Source organism: Conger conger, chromosome 9, assembly GCF_963514075.1.
Source record: "Conger conger chromosome 9, fConCon1.1, whole genome shotgun sequence".
NCBI classification, from domain to species: domain Eukaryota; kingdom Metazoa; phylum Chordata; class Actinopteri; order Anguilliformes; family Congridae; genus Conger; species Conger conger.
Window position 1 is genome coordinate 42857063 of NC_083768.1, and position 20000 is coordinate 42877062.

The 20000-nt window shown below is 49.4% G+C and overlaps 1 protein-coding gene across 1 annotated transcript in view; it reads left to right on the forward strand.

The window, feature by feature from the left end:
* LOC133137909 (ephrin-A3-like) overlaps positions 1-20000 on the forward strand; it is an 87621-nt gene that overhangs the window by 52457 nt on the left and 15164 nt on the right. The gene's annotated exons all lie outside the window — the stretch shown is intronic.

A 20000-nucleotide genomic window follows, 5' to 3' on the forward strand; every position in this document is an offset into this window, starting at 1 on the left:
CACCTAGATGTGTTAAAGTACTTCGAACATAGCACCTTTGGTATCAGACCACCCAATGTTTAGGTGAGCAAAATGATTTGAACAGAGAGTATTTAAGTAAATGAAAGTAAATAACACTTAATATTTGGTAGCATATCCCTTGCTTGCAATAATTACATCAAGCCTGTGACACATTGACATCACCACACTGTTGCATTCTTCTTTTGTGAGGCTTTTCCAGGCTTTTACGGCAGCCTCTTTCTTTTTTTTCTCTTCAATCTCCTCTTCAGGAGGTGAAGTGCATGCTCAATTGGGTTATGGTCTGGTGATAGACTTGGCCACTCTAAAACTTTACATCATCAATAAAGATTAGTGAGCCCACTCCAGAAGCAGCCATGCAAGCCCAAGCCATGGCTCATCTCTGTACTTCTTTGCAAATAGTAATCTCGCCTTTCGATTCGTGGTTTGCATCTTGTGGTATAGCCTATTGAGGATATTTATGTGTGTGTGTATGTGCGTCTGTGCACATGCGTGCATGCATGTGTTTACATGGTGTGTGCTTGTGTATGTGTGCATGCACGTGTGTGTTTGTGTGTGTGCGGGTACATGCCTGTGCATGCCTGTGTGTGTTTATGTGTGTGTGTGTGTGTGTGTGTGCATGCATGCCTGCCTGTGTGTGTTTGTGTGTATGTGTGTGCCTGCACGTGTTTGCGTGCCTGTGTGTGTGCCTGTATATATGTGTGCGTGTGTTTGTGCCTGTGTGTGTGTTTGTGTATATGTGTGTGTGCGTGTGTTTGTGTGTATGTGTGTGTGTGCCTGTCTGCCTGTCTGACGCGCAGTCTCACAGACCTCACTGGTATTTAAGCCGGTGGTGGAATAAAGCTCTGTGCATCCATATTAAAACCTTCATAGCATGTGCATGTCTCTGTGACCCAGTCTAATTATGGCCGCTGACTGCCATCTTATTAGTGCTTAACGTCAACCTCTAATCCTGTTCCACCCTGCTGTCACAAACTAATTACCTGTGATGTCACTTCCTGTCAGCGAACTGAGACGCCAGCTTTAATGGAATGCCCCCAAGCAGTGCTGGCTCCGCGAGTCCCTGTTCTTACCGCGCACACTTCCCTGTTCTTACCGCACACACTTCCCTGTTCTTACCGCGCACACTTCCCTGTTCTTACCGTGCACACTTCCCTGTTCTTACCGTGCACACTTCCCTGTTCTTACCGCGCACACTTCCCTGTTCTTACCATGCACACTTCCCTGTTCTTACCGCGCACACTTCCCTGTTCTTACCGTGCACACTTCCCTGTTCTTACCACGCACACTTCCCTGTTCTTACCGCGTACACTTCTCTGTTCTTACCGCTTACACTTCTCTGTTCTTACTGTGCACACTTCCCTGTTCTTACCGCGCACACTTCCCTGTTCTTACCAGGCACACTTCCCTGTTCTTACCAGGCACACTTCCCTGTTCTTATGGCGTACACGTTCCTGTTCTTATGGCGTACACATTCCTGTTCTTACCACGTACACGGCCCTGTTCTTACCACGTACACTTCTCTGTTCTTACTGTGCACACTTCCCTGTTCTTACCGCGCACACTTCCCTGTTCTTACCGCGCACACTTCTCTGTTCTTACCGCACACACTTCCCTGTTCTTATGGCGTACACTTCTCTGTTCTTACCATGCGCATGTCTCAGGCGTGATGTTCGCCCTTTGCCTTTGTGCCCTTCTGTCACTCTGCAACACGTCAGGCGTGTTACAGGCTTCTGTGAAAAACCGCTTTGCAAATAAAACAGAATTTAAATCAGCTGCATCTTTGTGAATCCCGCCAAACTCGATGGCGGACATGGCGGGTAGGCGCAGCACGCCGGAATCACGCCAGAGGTCAAAGGGAGGAGGTCGAAGGGAGGAGGTCGAAGGGAGGAGGTCAAAGGGAGGAGGTTGCCGGCGTCTGTCACCGTGCTGGTGTCTTCAGAACGTGTCCGTCGACCGGGGGTGTCGGGGCCTTCCGTTAACGCAGATTGCAGGTGTGCGTTAATATTTCATCCCAACAACGGCTCTCTCTCTTTGGAGCTCTCTCTCTCTCATCCTCTCTCTCTCCTCTATTCTCTCACTCAGTCTCTGTCTACGCCTGTCTCCCACTCTCTCTCCCTCTTTCACTCAATCTCTCTCTCTCCGGTGCTCTCTCTCCACCATCCTTCTTTCTCTCTGTCTTTCTCTTTCTCTTCCATTCTTCCACTCAGTCTCTCTCTCCTTCTGTCGCCCACTGTCTCCCCCTTTCACTCGATCAATCTGTCTCCCCCATCTCTCTCTCTCCCCTGCCCTCTCCCCCCACTCAACCCTCAATCGCTCTCCTGCTCCCCCTTTCTCTCTCTCCTCTCTCTCCTTCTCCCTCTCTCTCTCCCCCTTCTGCCTCCGACACCTTTCCTCCTCCGTCTGTCACTCTCTCCTTCTGTCCCTCCATCCCTCCATTTCTCCCGACGCCTGCTGTCGCTGCTCCAGATGGCGGTGACAGCTGTCAATCACTCGGTCTCCGCGGTAGCGCTCAGGGCTAAGAGTTCTGCCCCCGTCTGACTGGGCCGTGTACCAGTACGCTAATGCTACGCTAATGCTACGCTAGCTCGTCTGTATGTGGAATATGTCTGACACATCTCTGACTGCTGTATACCAGTGTGCTGATGCTACGCTAGCTCGTCAGCATGTGCAGTATATCTCACATATGCGTATGCACTCTTCATCTGGGAAGGGTAATTTAATTCCTGGAGGACCGGTGTGTATACGAAGGCTTTTGTTTCCAGCAATTATCCAAGCTCAATGAGCTAATTAGCTCTATCCACCAACGCTAGTTCACTCGCGGCTTACGCTGCGGTAAAACGTTTCATATCGGTACACAAAAAAGGAGCTAGGGTCAGCTGTCACTCACAAGCTTATCGGGTAAACTGAGCTAAAGCGGCAGATTAGCCGGGCCCGTTCTGTAATTAAGCGCAGGAGCTAGCGTTCGCGTGTATCGCAGCGTCTGCGCTGTTCCGTGACGTTACGCTCGGTGTAAATTGCACACCGCACGCTGCTCCTCGCCCGCCCGGAATCTCATGTTTACATAATGCGCCCCGAAATGCAATAACGCGCACAATAACCAAAACCAATTTCCTTCACGCCGCGCTTCAGACGGGCGGACGCCGTACGCTAGCGCCCAAATATACTTCCTTCACCCTCCCCTCTCGCAAGCCAGATCGCTCTCTCCTCCGCTCTCCTTCCCTCTTTCTTCATGCCCCTCTTTTTTCCGCTTGCCCTTTCACGTTCCCTTTGTATTTCTCTCCCTCTCTTTCGCTGCTGCCTCTCTGTCTGTCTATCTCTCTTTTTCCTAAGCAGAGATGCCAAGAAGCACAGAAGTTAGGAGAAGGAGTTAGGGAGAGAAGGGTTGAGGGAGAGAGGGAGAGAGACAGGGGGGAGAGAATAGGAGAGATGGGGAGAGAGAGGAGGACTGAGAGATGGGGAGAGAGACAGGGGGCAGAGAGTAGGAGAAAGAGATGGGGAGAGAGGGAGAGAGATGGGAGGAAAGAGAGATGGGACAGAGAGACAGGGGAGAGAGAGACAAGCCAGCAGAGAGTGAGGGGGAGAGAAGGAGAGATGCCATTCAATTCAATTTGATTCAAAAATGGTTTATTGGCATGTCTGCAATCATAAGAATATTGCCAAACCAGTGAACTCAATGAACTTAATATTTATATAGTATAGTAACAAGAAGCACTTTCTCTCTCTCTCTCTCTCTCTCTCTCTCCATCTCTCCTTCTCTCCCCGCCTGTGTAGGCTGTGACTGAGGGAGGGAGGGAGGCAGGGAGGGAGGATGGTGTGAGCGAGGGATGGAGGGTAGAGAAGAGAGGGACGGGATGAAAGGAGTGTGGAAAGAGGAAGGTGCGGAGAGAAGGCCAATGTGCTCCCGGCACTCCCAGATCCCGATCAGGCCCCGCTGCCTGTCCAGTGCCCATAATCCATCAGCTCACACCTCCGCTCTCCCTCTCTCCATCTCTCTCCATCTCTCTCTCTCCATTTCACGCCGTCGTCTCTCCTTCCGCCCCCACGCCTTTTCCGTCTGCCCATCCCCGTCCTATTTTCTCCTCATCCGTATCGCGGTCGCCGCCCGCAGCCCGTTCACTTTTTCCGGAATAATCTCTGCAATTATCTGTCCGTTTGCCCTCCGCCTCCGTCCGCGGACGGGCCGTATCCGTCCCCCGCATCAGCGTTTCGCCACGCAATATCTCATTTCCCCTCCCTCCCCTTATCTCTCCGCATCCATCCCTTCATCTCTCCCTCCTAGGCCCGGTCCCCTATCTCTCTCCCCCTCTCCCTGAAACTCTTCTTCTTCTCTGCCTAGCCCCGGTTCTATCTCTCCCTCTGCCCTCGCGTCCTCCGTTTCCAGTTGAGGAAGGAAAAAGGCAGTCTCGGCTGGTCTGGCGTGTCGTACGCACGTGCCAAAGTCAAACCGCAAGGCTGGGGAAAATACAAATAAAAATAAGACCGAGCGTGTCTGTTAATGGTACTGTCTGGAGGACTAGGGGAACCGTGTATTTATAGGTCAAATTGCACATTTAAAAGCAATTTCAGGTTATCTCTCTCCGTCTGTCTCTCTTTCTCTCTTTTCAAATTCAAAGTGCTTCATTGACATGGCAACATTTGCATTTGTATCGCCATAGCATGGCAAGGAACATGTGAACATGTAATAACAGGATAAAATGATTGTATATACAGTACTCTCTCTCTCTCTCTCTCTCTTTCTCTGGCTGGATATGAATATGACAGGTTTCTGAATGATCTGGACGTATTTCAGAGTGTGTGTCGTGTACACTGGTTTTGTTTGCAGCCTCAGGAAGGGGGAATTTTGTGTTTGTGTGTGATGGCGGTAGTCTGGCCGGTTCTGGAGGTGCTGTGTAGTCCTGCTAGTCGGCTGCCAGGTAGATGACCACTCTGTGTGTGGGGTGTTTTTAGAGGTCGCTGGGCTGTGTGAGGTTGCATGGTGGGCAGCAGGTGTGTGAGGGTGGGGTGTGGGAGGGCTAGGATAAATATTTTTTAACTTGTAGGTGCAGTGTGTCGATTTGTGATGTGTTTATTAAAGGACATTAAAAGTGTCTCTCTCTCTCCCTCCCTCTATCTTTTACTCTCCCTCTCTCTCCCTCCCTCCATCACTCTCTCCTCCCTCTCTCCCTCCATCCCTCTCTCTCTCCCTCATCCCTTTCTCCCTCCCTCTCCCTCCCTCCATCCCTCTCTCCCTCCCCCTCTCTCCCTCTCTCCATCCCTCCCTCCCTCTCTCTCTCCCTCCATCCCTCCATCTCTCCCCCCATCCCTCTCTCTCCCTCCATCCCTCCGTCTCTCCCTCCCTCCATCTCTCCCTCTCTCTTCCTCCATCCCTCCGTCTCTCCCTCCCTCCATCCCTCCCTCATCCCTCCCTCTCTCTCCATGATTGTGAGTGAGGAGAGAGCAGTGGCCAGGACACAGTGTGACAGAGTAGCAGGGGTTGGCGGTAATTAACGCTAATGACGGCGGCTCCCTTCATCACTCTCTCTCCCTCTCTCGCTCCCTCCCTCCTACTCTCCCTCTATCCCTCTCCCTCTATCCCTCCCTCCCACTCTTCCTCCCACCCTCTCTCCCTTTCCCTCTCTGCCTCCCTTTCTCCCTCTCTCTCCCTCCCTCCTACTCTCCCTCTATCTCATTCTTCCTCTTTCCCTCTCTCCCTTACCCTCTCTCTCCCTCTGTCTCCCTTTCTCCCTCTCTCTCTCCCTCCCTCCCACTCCTCCCTCCCACTCTTCCTCCCTCCCTCTCTCCCTCTCTTTCTCTCTCCCTCTTCCTTTCTCTCCCTCCCTCTTTTTCTCCTTCCCTCCCTCACTCAGAAATAAAGTGACAGTGGAGGTACATTTTTGTTCTTCATGGATCAGGTGTTCTCTGAAAGTGCAGTAATGTTCTCTCTAGGTCCAAATGAGTACGTTTTCCAAGCAAGAAAGGTACAAATTAATTATTCTATATTGCTGGTTAGGGATACAATTTTATCTACTTATAGGGTACCACCCCGGTGACACGCATTTGTACCTTTTTAGGTACTTTTCATACCTTTATTTATCTTCTTTGTAGTGCTCTTCCTCTCTCTCTCTCTCTCTCCCTCTCTCCCATTTGGGGACACGCTGGTTGTAGAAGTAGGGGTCACGCACCACTCCCTTTGTCTCCATGACAGCCGGAGTGCAGCTGGAATTCCAATCATGGGCCGGTGTGTGAGATCACAGCGGTGATGTGTGTGTGTGTGAGGTCACAGTGGCTATGTGTGTGTGTGAGGTCACAGTGGCTATGTGTGTGTGTGAGGTCACAGTGGCTATGTGTGTGTGTGAGGTCACAGTGGCTATGTGTGTGTGTGAGGTCACAGTGGCTATGTGTGTGTGTGAGGTCACAGTGGCTATGTGTGTGTGTGAGGTCACAGTGGCTATGTGTGTGTGTGAGGTCACACCGGTGATGTGCGTGTGTGAGGTCACACCGATGATGTGTGTGTGTGAGGTCACAGCGGTGATGTGTGTGTGTGAGGTCACACCAGTGATGTGCGTGTGTGAGGTCACACCGATGATGTGTGTGTGTGAGGTCACAGCGGTGATGTTTGTGTGTGAGGTCACAGTGGCTATGTGTGTGTGTGAGGTCACAGTGGTGATGTGCAGGTGTGAGATCACAGTGGTGATGTGCATGTGTGAGGTCACAGCAGCTGTTATGAGCCCTGCAGTGTGCAGCTGTAGGCCATGGGGACCGTAGCGGTTCGTGCCGTAATTTTGCGCATTTTTCTGTTCAATCTGAGCCTTTTCATACAAGCGTGTCTCATTGTACGAGGTAATCATCGTTCATTGTTCAGAAGCCGTCGGTTTCCCTCACTTCCTGATCGTTAAATGAGCGCTTAACGTCACCGATTGGCCGGAGATGACGTCCGCCTGACGCCCCAGGTCTAAACTGGCTCCTGATTGGTCAGTGCATGTGTAAACCTCAATCCCAGCAGCACCTTTAGTCGTGAGAGCCATGTTTTGGACATTGCTGTCCAATTTCACCGGTATTATCCAGCTCAACAGAGCAGCAAAAAAGTACAAAATAAGATAAAAATATAAAACAGATTGACAGCTACCTAAGAATTATAATACATTTGTATATAAAACAATTTTGACAAAAATGAGTTACTGACATAAATATGTTGTTTATTGGGCACGAAATATATCTGTGAAGTTTTACACAAAAATACAGTTTGAAAGTATTTAAAAAATGCAATATTCAAAAGGTTGTATCTGCTTGAAGCAAAATCACTTTGGTATTTCTGAAGCTCAGTTTCTCAAAAGCACTCAGAAACGCAGACAGAACCTCATTATCCCAAGGTTACGTATTGCTGTGCTTTTGGCAAATCGAGACCTTACAATTACAAGGTTCACTGCCATTTTTGACTAAACGAGTGAGTGTCATAAATGCGTTGTTTATAGGGCACTAAATATATGTGAAGTTTTACACAAAAATGCTGTTTCAAAGTATGAGAAAATCCCTGATCTGCTTGTTTGCCCATTCCCTTTTGGTGTCTCTGAAGCTCAGTATCGCAAGCCCTCTCAGAATGCAGGCAGAACCTGGTGGATCCAAGGTCACGCATCGCCGTGCTAACGGGCGTCCGTTTCGCGCGGGCGTAGCGGACGCCGACGCGAGCGAGCGGCGGCCTGGGCCCAGCTGCACCGCCGCCCTTTAATTAACGAGCGCGCGACAGCGAACATGTGTTGTTTACCGCCTCTCCGGAGCCCGCGACGGCCCCCTAATCAAAGCCTGGCAGCGGCTAACGTGCTAACGTGCTGCGCTAACGTGCTGCGCTCGGCGACGTTTCCGGAGCCCCCTCCCCCCCCCCCCTCCCCGCCGCCGTTTGTCATCGCCGGCCGCGCTCGACGACCTCACGCAAGAGCGCACGCACCTGGCCGGAGGCCGCGGCGCGGCGGGGTCGTTAGCGCCATCGCTAACGTCGAGTCTCAGAGCGCTTTTTTCCCCCCCTTTTTTTCCGTTTTTTTTCCGCGCGCGGCGGTTGATGGATCGGGGAAGTCTGAAAGCCATTGGAGCTGCGAGGCTCAGCTCGGCGACTGGCAGGCCCCGCGGTTCCTCGGCTGTTAGAACAAACCCGATAAATTATGGAGGGCCGCGGGTGTTCGCGAAGGCGCGCGTGGCCCTCGCTCGGCGGACGGGGGGGGGGGGGGGGGAGTTTACCGCTGGGCCTCGACAGACGCGCGTGGGGCGCGTCGCGGCCGCCCGTGACGGAGAGGAAGGGGCCTTCATCCTCTGTCCTGGAGCGCGTTTGAGTGACAGCTGCCCCTGCCAACAACCTGGCCGGCTGCAGTGGTGCATGTGATCACAGCAGCCCTGAAGGTGGACACACACACACATACATACAAACTCACACACACACACATACACACACATACACACACACACACACACACATACACACACACACACATACACACACACACACCAACACACACACACACAGCAGCCCTGGAGGTGACGGACTGCCTTACACACACACAGCAGAGATGGCATACCAGTTCCATGGTTTATTCTGTCTGTGTCTCCCTGTTTCTCTGGGCGTTCTATGCCGTTGTGCCGAGCGGATGTGAGTCATTCTCCGTCTGTTTCTGTCTTCAGTGGAAGAGGGTGTGTTCCTCTTCTCAATAAGGCTGAATTACAGGGTGTGTGTGTATGTGTGAGTATATGCATGTGTGTATATGTCAGTGTGTGTGAGTGTGTGTGTGTATGTGTGTGTGTGTGTGAGTGTGTGTGTGAGTGTGAGTGTGTGTGTGAGTGTGTGTGTGTGTGTGTGTATGTGTGAGTGCGTGTGTGTGAGTGTGTGTCACTGATAATGTGCATGCGCGATGTGAATAGAATATGAAACACACGCCGGGCCCATCAATCATTTTTATTAATAAAGCTGTTTTCTCGATAGGAGCTGCCACGGGCTTCTTTTTATGCACGACACAGAGGTTTTACAAAAAAAGAAAAATACAATTTTATGGATTGCTGTCAGAGATTACAGACCCTCATCGCTCTCTGCCAGAACCTGCTTCTGGTCACAAAACTGTATCACGGTGGCCACTTTGTACAGGTGGATGGGTAGACATGTCAGGCCAATACAGTATCCTCAAGGAAATGAAGTGACTGTTAAAGGAAATTAGTCAGCCGTTCAGACCTGGGTCAAATACCTACAGTAGTCGTTTTAGATTCAAATAATTTTCCGTGCGTCATTGATCTTGCCTGGTGCAACTGAGCCCAACCAAGAGGACCAGAAGGGCACTTTTTGAGAGTATTTAATAGGCTCTAATTACATTGCATTACATGAAAGTAATTTAGCTGATGCTTTTATCCAAAGTGACTTGCAGATGACACGGGGGGAAAGCAGGGGACAATCACCCCCTGGAGCAGTGTGGGGGGTTAGGGGTCTGGCTCTAGGGCCCCGACAGCTGCACCGATCTTATCGTAACGATGGGGGCTCGAACCGCAGACCGGTCGAGCGCCAAGGCCTCGATCTTTCATTCCGTTCCGCGGCGCGAACGACCGGAGCCGGAGCGGAACTGAAAAGCTGGAAAAATCCGCCGCGGCTGCAGTTCGCTCGCCGGGGCTGAGGGGAAAATATCCCAGCGGAGGGAAAACGACAGAATTTGGAATGTGGAGCAGACTGTGGAACGCTGCTTCCCGGATGCGGAGGCACAGGGAAACGCTGAGGCGGCTTCGGCTGCTCCTGCTCCGTCTACGTCGCGTTGCATCACGCTGCCTTCAGCCGTTTAGCGGATCTTCTCATCCGGGGAGACGTGCTGCCTTACACTGTATTCTGTGTGTAGTCTGTTTACATGGCACGGTATTAACTGAAGCCCTGTTGTAAAATCCAGCGATGCTGGCTTGATCAGCTTGAAAATTTTCATAACATTATTGGCAGCTGCTCTCATCCAGAGCAACGTACAGTTGATTTGACTAAGCAGGAGACAATCCTCCCCTGGAGCAATGCGGGGTTAAGGGCCAACGGCTGTGCGGATCTTATTGTGGCTACACCGGGATTAGAACCACCGACCTTGTCCCAGTCCCAGTCATTTACCTTAACCACTACGCTACAGGCCGACCAAATTTAGTTGGTCAGGCTCAGCTAGTGCTGGTAGCTTTTGCAAAACATAGCTGGTCAAACCATGTTGAGCAGGGAGCTGGTCCGAACTGGTCTGAAATGGTCAAGCAGCTATACCATGTTGAGCTGGGAGCTGGTCTGAACTGGTATGAACTGGTCAAGCAGCTTATACCATGTCGAGCTGGGAGCTGGTCTGAACTGGTCAACCAGCTAAACCATGTCGAGCTGGGAGCTGGTCTGAACTGGTCAACCAGCTAAACCATGTCGAGCTGGGAGCTGGTCTGAACTGGTCAACCAGCTAAACCATGTCGAGCTGGGAGCTGGTCTGAACTGGTCAACCAGCTAAACCATGTCGAGCTGGGAGCTGGTCTGAACTGGTCAACCAGCTAAACCATGTCTAGCTGGGAGCTGGTCTGAACTGGTAAACCAGTTAAACCATGTCGAGCTGGGAGCTGGTCTGAACTGGTCAACCAGCTAAACCATGTCGAGCTGGGAGCTGGTCTGAACTGGTCAACCAGCTAAACCATGTCGAGCTGGGAGCTGGTATGAATTGGTCAAATGTGTACTAGCTGTTTCTAGCTTGAACTCTTTTTTTTCAGCAGCAGCTCAGGTTAACTACCTTGCTTGGTGATCTAACGGCTTTGCCACACCGGGCAATTGAACCCGCAACCTCTAACTCACAAGTCCAGTTCCCTCACCACTATACTACGCTGCTGCCCCACCTGGAGTCTTCATGTATATTTGATAATATCAGCCCATTAAGGTCAACTGTGTATCAGACCCTCTTTAATGGGCCGAGGCTCAAAGCCTTAACTGTTTGATGCCGCAGGCCGCCATGTTTATAGGCTCCTCATCGGTGTTTTGACTGGCTGTTTGCTGTAACATTACCTGGCTAGTTCACACCATACCAAGCTGCCAAATATGGAGGTGGTGTGGTGGTGCAATGAATAGCACTGTCACCTAACAGCGAGTATGTTTTCTGACTGGATGTTTTCTGACTGGAGCATGTCTGTGTGTTTGCATGTTCTCCCTGCATGGGTTTCCTCCCACAGTCCAAAAACGTGCCAATTGGACTGTCCTAGGTATGAATGGCGTGTGTGTCCTCTGATGGACTGATGACCTATCCTGCCTCATGCCCAGCGGATGCTGGGATGGAATCCAGCACCCTTGGACCCAAACCAGGAAGAATGGCCGGATAATGGATTTCTTCATCCATTATCTGATGTAGTGGAGAGGCACAGGGAAACACCCATTTAAAGTAGCTTAACAGGGCGTCGGGCCCCCACATGCGGCCAATATGGCATGTGTGCCCCATAGCATATGGTGTCCCAGCATCTGGAACTTTCCATGGGGCGAAGACGATCACTCAGTACCAAGCAGTGCCGACATATGCCGACCTTGGCTATGAGGGAGCCCAATCCGCGAAAATGCGCTCCGTACTATTCCTAAACTTTTCCTGGCGGAATCATTTTCCATTCTTTTGTTCATTACCTTTGTAAAAGCTGGGGATGGATTAATTTTATGTTATGGATATTTTTAATTGACTGGGTCAGTGCACATTGATGACATTTACAGTGCCGAGAAAAAGTATTTTCCTCTCCCCGATTTCCTCTATCGTTGAATATTCTTCAAACTCAGTGGTTTCAGATCTTTAGACAACATGTAATTCTAGACAAAGGGAACCGGAGTAAACTCGAAACACATTTTTTTAAAAATTATTGCTTCATTAATTTCTTGAAAAAAAGTTATCAAAAACCCTGTGAAAAAGCAATTACCCCCTTAAACGTAATAACTTGTTGCACCACCTTTAGCAGAAATAATTTCAACCGAACCCTTCCTATAATTTGATAGCAGTCTTTACATCTTTCAAGCATGAACTGTGTGTTTTAGGTCATAGCATCTCTATCGGGTTCGAGCAAAGACTTTGACTAGTTGCAATTATTGCTCCTAACAGTGGTGCTGATGCAACCAGTCATTAAGATTAAGGGGCCAATTACTTTTTTACAGGGGTGATATGGGTGTTTGATAACTTGTTTTTTAGTTAGCCAGGGAAGCAAGCAAAATATCCGAGCGGGACACAAACCCGCAATCACCTTCTTGCGAGCCAACAGTGCTAACAACTGTGACACCTCACCGGCAAACCTAGGGCAGCCTGTATCCTAATGCCTAAGGTACATGACTGGGGCAGCCTGTATCCTAATGGCTAAGGTACATGACTGGGGCAGCCTGTATCCTAATGGCTAAGGTACATGACTAGGGCAGCCTGTATCCTAATGGCTAAGGTACATGACTGGGGCAGCCTGTATCCTAATGGCTAAGGTACATGACTAGGGCAGCCTGTATCCTAATGGCTAAGGTACATGACTGGGGCCTAGAAGGTTGGTAGTTCAAGCCCCAGTGTAGCCACAATAAGATCTACACTGTTGTGCCCTTGAGCAGGGCCCTTAACCCCGCATTTCTCCAGGTGGGATTGTCCCCTGCTTAGTCTAATCAACTGTACATCGCTTTGGATAAAGGCCTCAGCTAAATAAACAGTAATGTAATTAAAACCTATTAAATCTCAGAAAGTGCTAATCCTCTTTGTTGGCTCAATTGCACCAAGCAAGATCAATCGAGCACAGAAAAGTGTTTGAATCCAAAGCCGTTACATAATTGACCCAGGCCTGAAAGCCTGCTGAATAACAAAAACCATCAACTAAGTTATTATTATTATTATTATTATTATTATTATTATTATTATTATTATTAACCAAGTAGCCCCAGGAGGAAGGGAAGGTCCTCACTGTTTTACCCCACCTGCTGGAGCCCTCTGACCCCCTCGACCCTGCTCAATCACAGCCTCACAGCAACTCAGCCAGAGGGCCTCCAATGGGAGCTGATGTTCCGTATTAGGGTTAAGACGTCCTATCAGAGTTGATTTTACACCGGGCGCGGAGAGCTGTCCGCGGCTTCGCAACCGATCTCACGAGGCCGGCCCAGCGGGGAGAGGAGCGGGGGGCCTGTCGGGATCTATAACACCGGAGGGGTGGGGGTGGGGGGGGGCGTGTTTCCGCTTACCCGCGCGTTGCCATGGCGCCCTGCGACCTCTTTACCCCCGCTTTGCTCGGCTGTTCTGATTTAACGAAGGCAGACATGTCCGTCTGTTTGTAACGAGGGTCTCCCCTGGTGTAAAATACAGCTATGACCAGCTACCAGTCCTTTCAAAACATAGCTTGAACTGGTCAAACCATGTTGAGAGCTGGTCTGAGCTGGTCAACTAGCTACCAGCTGTTTCAAAACCTAGCTTGAGCTGCTTTATTCGGCAGTGTCTGACCTGGTGAATAACTCATTCAACATATTTCTTATTATTGTTTTTTATTGACTTTTTGTCTCCACCCTTTTCTCCTAAATGACACATCTGGGAATAAATGATGCAACATGTTTCTGGTAACACTCCCCAATGAGGCTATATCTGTAATCTATACAGCTTTGTTTTTCTATTTGTACATCATTAATGTATGAATAGTTCATGCCAATTCATATTGGAATGAATTGGTTTGCTAATGAATCACTATTAATGGTACTAATACATCGGATAGTAGTTAACAAATACATTAACCAGAGAAAAGATAATTTCATGCTTAATTAATGTATTTGTATAATAATAATTTAATTCATGGTGAATAATTACATTAGTTAATGCAAATTAACCTGATTGTAAAGTGTGACCGTTTTTAGTATTTTTTTTAGAGATTCACATTTAGTTGCTCACTAAACATCAAAGTGCATGTACTATGTGTTCAGAGGTGCAATAAATCTTAAGTATATTAAATATAGAAATAGAAAAGTAGACATACAGCAGCTGCCTTTGAAGGTACAGGTATCATGGCGTATAAGCAGAGGACACAGAGGTTAGTGCTCAATGGAGATATCAAAGGACACATTCACCCAGACTGCTTATACCACGGGAATTCTGGGCCTGTGATGTGGGTGTTATTTACCTCGCTGAGGAGAAGGTGAAGTAATGCGATGTGTTATGTAAGCCAAATGCACCGTGGCCGGCATTCAGACAGCCGCCCGGGAAAACACAGCCCTACGCTACGTCCGGAAAGGAATTATCAGAGCTTTTCTGATAGCGATCTGCCAGATATTGCGAAATTGATTATTAAAATGAAATTGAAGAGACCGTTGTGCATTGCCTCGGAGGTGTTGGCTATCGCAGAATGTACCAAAGTGCATTACATGCACAATATTTACATTAATTATAGGCGTCGGATATTGGATAATTTTTGGATAGCGTGAAAGGTTAATGCCTAAGTTCAAAGTATTTTGAATTGCGCTGTATAGGGATTGTTTCACGGCATAATATTTAATTAGGTAAGGGTTTAATTGGGTTAAGGCTATAAATAGTAGGATATAGGTGCAGCTCACACAATCTGAAGTTTGTTATTACGCATGAGTTCAACTGTTATTACAATGTAATTACAAGTAGAAACCGAACACAGTGCAGTATGAACCGTACTGCTGGTCCCTGAACAAACATGGACAAAACTCTCTAGAAAAAACGAATAGAGATGTATTGCATGGATCTATGAAGCACGCAAAGCCCCAATGTTTCAGCAGTGACCTTCAGCTCACTAGAGCGTGTACAAACCACAAAACATAAAATAACTTACATAGACATATCATATAGCTTGTGATATAAATGAGCTCCTGAAAAGCATTGCCATTTAAGTTAACTATATATCCATCCCGTAATACAATGTCCCAATTTAACAATATTTCAGCGGTCAATTCTCCTATCCCACAGGTGAGCAAAGATATTCTATCACATACAACCTGTGTCAAGATATCTAATCCCACACGCATGACAAACTGTGATAAAGTCCAAAGCAGCACTCAGTCAGCAACCAATCAGCACTTCAACACCCAATCATCGGCCAATGGGCATGCTTCTTTCTCCATTACCCTGGTAACGTGAGACACAAAGAACAATTCCTGGGCTTCCACTCCGAGAAATGATCAAAAGCGGCCTCTTCAATGGCGGCAGGGTAGTAGCGAGTCAATTATTCATGAGCAGAGTTTCTTTATCTAAAGCAGTGTTCGTCACTCCAGTCCTGGAGAGCCGCAGGGTGTTCTCTGCACTTAACTGATCAATTAAAACAGTTAATTACACAGTTAACTCACCTCACCTGGTTTCTTGGGTCTGGTTGCTGATATGAAGGCGAAAACAAAAGCCAGCACACCCTGCAGCTCTCCAGGACCAGGAGAGAGGACCCCAGCACACCCTGCGGCTCTCCAGGACCAGGAGAGAGGACCCCAGCACACCCTGCGGCTCTCCAGGACCAGGAGTGAGGACCCCAGCACACCTTGCGGCTCTCCAGGACCAGGAGAGAGGACCCCAGCACACCCTGCAGCTCTCCAGGACCAGGAGAGAGGACCCCAGCACACCCTGCAGCTCTCCAGGACCAGGAGAGAGGACCCCAGCACACCCTGCGGCTCTCCAGGACCAGGAGTGAGGACCCCAGCACACCCTGCGACTCTCCAGGACCAGGAGTGAGGACCCCAGCACACCCTGCGGCTCTCCAGGACCAGGAAAGAGGACCCCAGCACACCCTGCGGCTCTCCAGGACCAGGAGAGAGGACCCCAGCACACCCTGCGGCTCTCTAGGACCAGGAGAGAGGACCCCAGCACACCCTGCGGCTCTCCAGGACCAGGAGTGAGGACCCCAGCACACCCTGCAGCTCTCCAGGACCAGGAGAGAGGACCCCAGCACACCCTGCAGCTCTCCAGGACCAGGAGTGAGGACCCCAGCACACCCTGCGGCTCTCCAGGACCAGGAGAGAGGACCCCAGCACACCCTGCGGCTCTCCAGGACCAGGAGAGAGGACCCCAGCACACCCCGCGGCTCTCCAGGACCAGGAGAGAGGACCCCAGCACACCCTGCGGCTCTCCAGGACCAGGAGAGAGGACCCCAGCACACCCTGCGGCTCTCCAGGACCAGGAGAGAGGACCCCAGCACACCCTGCGGCTCTCCAGGACCAGGAGTGAGGACCCCAGCACACCCTGCAGCTCTCCAGGACCAGGAGAGAGAGGCACTGGGCTAAAGAGTTAGCTCTTTGAGGGCGAGCTGCGGTCGGCACACACCAGAGCGCGGTCTCCTTCCACTGCGACGTCCTAATGCCGTTTCCTCGCGGCCTTTCCTGCTAAACGCACTTTCAGCTCACGCGTGTTGCTCTAAGATCTTGTCGAGCACCAAGCAAGGCGTGTTTCGCACGCCCGCCCGCGCTCTTATGCTAATCGCCGCCGCGGAGATGAAAGCGGGCGTTCCGGTTGGCCGCAGGCCTCGGCCCCGCCCCTCAGCGGGCGAGCGCCGTCTCGTTACCGTTCCGCGGGGTCGGAGGAGAGGCGGGGGGGAGGGTTTTTTTCGGGAGCGCACGCCTGGATGAGTTCCGTTTGCCTCTAATGAGGAACGTCCACTCCGGCTGGCGAGAATGGCGGGCGGGAGCACGCTTCGCCGATTCCCTGAGTTTGTACCGCTAATTAAGTCTGACGGCCACTTTTAACCTCTCAGTCACGCATAACAACGCGTGCTTGTGTACACACAAATACGCACACTCAGATACACACAACACGTACCCAGAAAAGCACGCGCGTATACCCACACAGGCACTCATTCGTGCAAACAAACATGATACACTATGCTATATACACACACACACACACACACACACACACACACATATATACACATATTTACACCAACGCACACATTCACAAGCACTTGTGTACACTACACATACACACACACGCGCACCCACAAACACACACACACAAACATGTTCTCACACCCTCATCCCACGTAGGAACCTGTGGCAAGAGGGTGCAAGACTGTTTTTCCAAATTCTCTGCATCCACTAATGCGTTTCAGTATTAGGAGAGATAGACGGCCTCTGTCCCGCTGACGGCCCAGTATATCTCTGCCCTCCATTGTGTGCGAGTGTTAATACGTTTGTATTATGTTTCAGTTGTATTATTCATTTCCATAAACTGTGCTGCCCATTGAATCTGGGTCTGAGGCCGCTTACTGTGTTTGTTAAAAGTCTGGTTTCAGGGTGTGTGAGTGTGTGTGTGTCTGTATCTGTGTGTGTGTCTGTGAGTGTGTATGTGTCTGTATCTGTGTGTGTGTCTGTGAGTGTGTACGTGATTTTGTGCGTGAGGGAGGTATGTATGTGAGTGTGTGTGCATGCGTGTGTGTATGTGTGTATGTCACACAGAGGTGAGATGCTTGTCTCATTGTCTCTTAAGATATAAATGTCATCATCTATGTATTTACTGCTTCAGCAAAAGTTATCTTGTCCTGCAAATAAAGCTTCAGGTCATAACTGATGGGGCGAGAGATAGAGAGAGAGAGAGAGAGAGAGAGAGAGAGAGAGACAGAAAGAGAAAGAGAGACAGAGATAGAGGGCCAACGTTGAAGCCTGAAGCCTGCTGACGTTTCCGAGTTGAACAACCTTTCAATAATTCACCAGCGTCTTTGGATGGAGAGAGAGAGAGAGAGAGAGAGAGAGAATGAGCTAGAAAGAGGAGGAGGAAGGAGAGGAGAAGAGGACGAAGGAGAACCGCAGGAGCTTGGAGGACGGCCGGGCCCGGACTCAGCCATTACACTTTGTTTCTCCGCCATTCCGGCTCGACGTCGGGTGGCAGTTTCCGCAGCAGGCGGAGGAGCTCCATTTGCATACCTCAGACAGAAGGGCTTTTATGGGGCTGAGGAGAGCGCAGAGTGAGCCTCTCGGCCCACAGACACTTCCCACTTACTCTCCGTATGGGGCTTTGGCACAGCAGCCTAGTCCTACCGCCTGCTTCATCAGCCTTCGAGAGGGAGAGGGAGAGGGAGAGGGAACGAACGCGTCTTTCCCGTGTGCATCTCCTTTGAGTCTCTTCTGCTGGATGAGTTATGGGGGGAACAGGGTCTGTTGTGTTTTTGGGCTCTGTCTTGGACTTGGCGTAAACACAATTGCGCAACGTAAATGCTTTATGTATCTTTACGTTTCATATTCCCGTCTAGACTACACCAGGGATACTCGCTCTTGCCTAGAAATGGCTGGCGTGGGTGCAGGTTCAACCGTTCGAAGCCTTGCAGAGAACATTGATTTGTACTGTAGAATCAGGTGTGTAGCTGCCAGGCTCATCGGCCTTCCAGAGGGAGAGGGAGTGAACAAGCTTATCTTAACTTGGCTAGCTAGCTAGCTAGCAAAAATGATTATTGGGTGAGTCAGCGTCCTTACCTTAGCTATCGATAGCTGATATATTAAGTTAGCTAGCTTGTGAAAGTTCAAGGCCACACCTGTGTGGCTTCAGCCATTTGGCAGGAGCTGGTGAACGGGGGGTATGGCTGCTGGTTATTGATCCGACGGTTGCAGCGATTAGGAACAACGGCTAATCCTGGGACAATGGCTGTCCATTAAAGACATGTCTAGTGACACTACCGTGTATAGTGCGTGAATTGCCATTCAGTGGAAAACTCACAAAACATGCACCGTAGCCAAACAGAGAGGGGTTTTTAGGACTTAAAAAATGTGCTTCAGATTTTTGCGGAAGCCAGGTGGGACGTTACTAATACAGCCTTTCCGATGACCTGGATATTCGTTGTGGCGTGTGTGTGTTGCATAACATTGCCAAACGTCACGGATGTGAGGCGTGATGGTGGAACTGCCTGTCCCAATTCATGAACCGAAATACACCAGCAGCTCCAGCTCGGATGATTCAGCTGGCAGAAGAGCCATTTCATCTATAGCCTGGGAAACAGATGGAATAGTTTATTTGATTCAATGAAGGCCCAGCGAGGATAGCCTTTATTTGAATTTATTTGGAGATTATAAATCGCCTTAATGCATTGCGGTGTTTTTCAGAGATTCACTGTGCATGGTGGATACAAAAACTAAGATCAATTCAAATTCAACCATTTTAACACACACTAAGTGATCACTTTATTAGGTAGACCTGTGCACCAGCTTGTTAACGCAAATTTTGAATCAGCCAATCGTGTGGCAGCAACTAAATGCATAAAATAGCATGCAGACGTGGTCGAGAGGTTCAGTTGTTTTTCAGACCAAACGTCAGAATGGGGAAGAAATTATCTAAGTGACTCTGACCGTGGCATGATTGTTGGTGCCAGGCGAGCTGGTTTGAGTATTTCTGTAATTGCTGATCTCCTGGGATTCACTGGAGCTTGCAGATAATGGTGTCAAAAACAAAAAATAATCCAGTGAGCAGCAGTTCGGCAGGCAAAAACGCGTTGTTAATGAGAGAGTTCAGAGGAGAATGGCCAGACCGGTCGAAGCTGACAGGAAGGTGATAGTAATGCAAATAACCACACATTAACAACAGTGGTGTGCAGAAGAGCATCTCTGAATCCTGGCTAGGTTACAGCAGCAGAAGACTTAATAAGCCTAAATAATAAGTCTAATACCTAAGAAAGTGCGCTCTTTAAACCATTTTCTTTGTTCTTCATGCTTGTTTTTATTACAGGGAGCACATTTCCATACTTGAGCAATTAAAACCCTGCAGATGTTACTCCATAACTGAACGAAACGGTTCTAAAGAGAACAAAAAGCCTCATTAAGGAGAAGAAACCTTTTTAAAAAACTAACTCGCACAACATTACACTCCACAATTAGGACAATCTAATCCTGCACTTCTCACTTGAACAGGTCTTTTTCCCCATAAGTAAACTGACATTAAATAAATAAACGGCAGCAACAAGAACAGTGCATGCTCAGATGTACAAAAGCTACATACTGTTTACATGTCCGTCTCTCTTTGTATCTCCATCTCCCTCTCTTTCTCTCTCTCATTCTCTCTCCATCTCTCTTTCTCAGTCTCTCT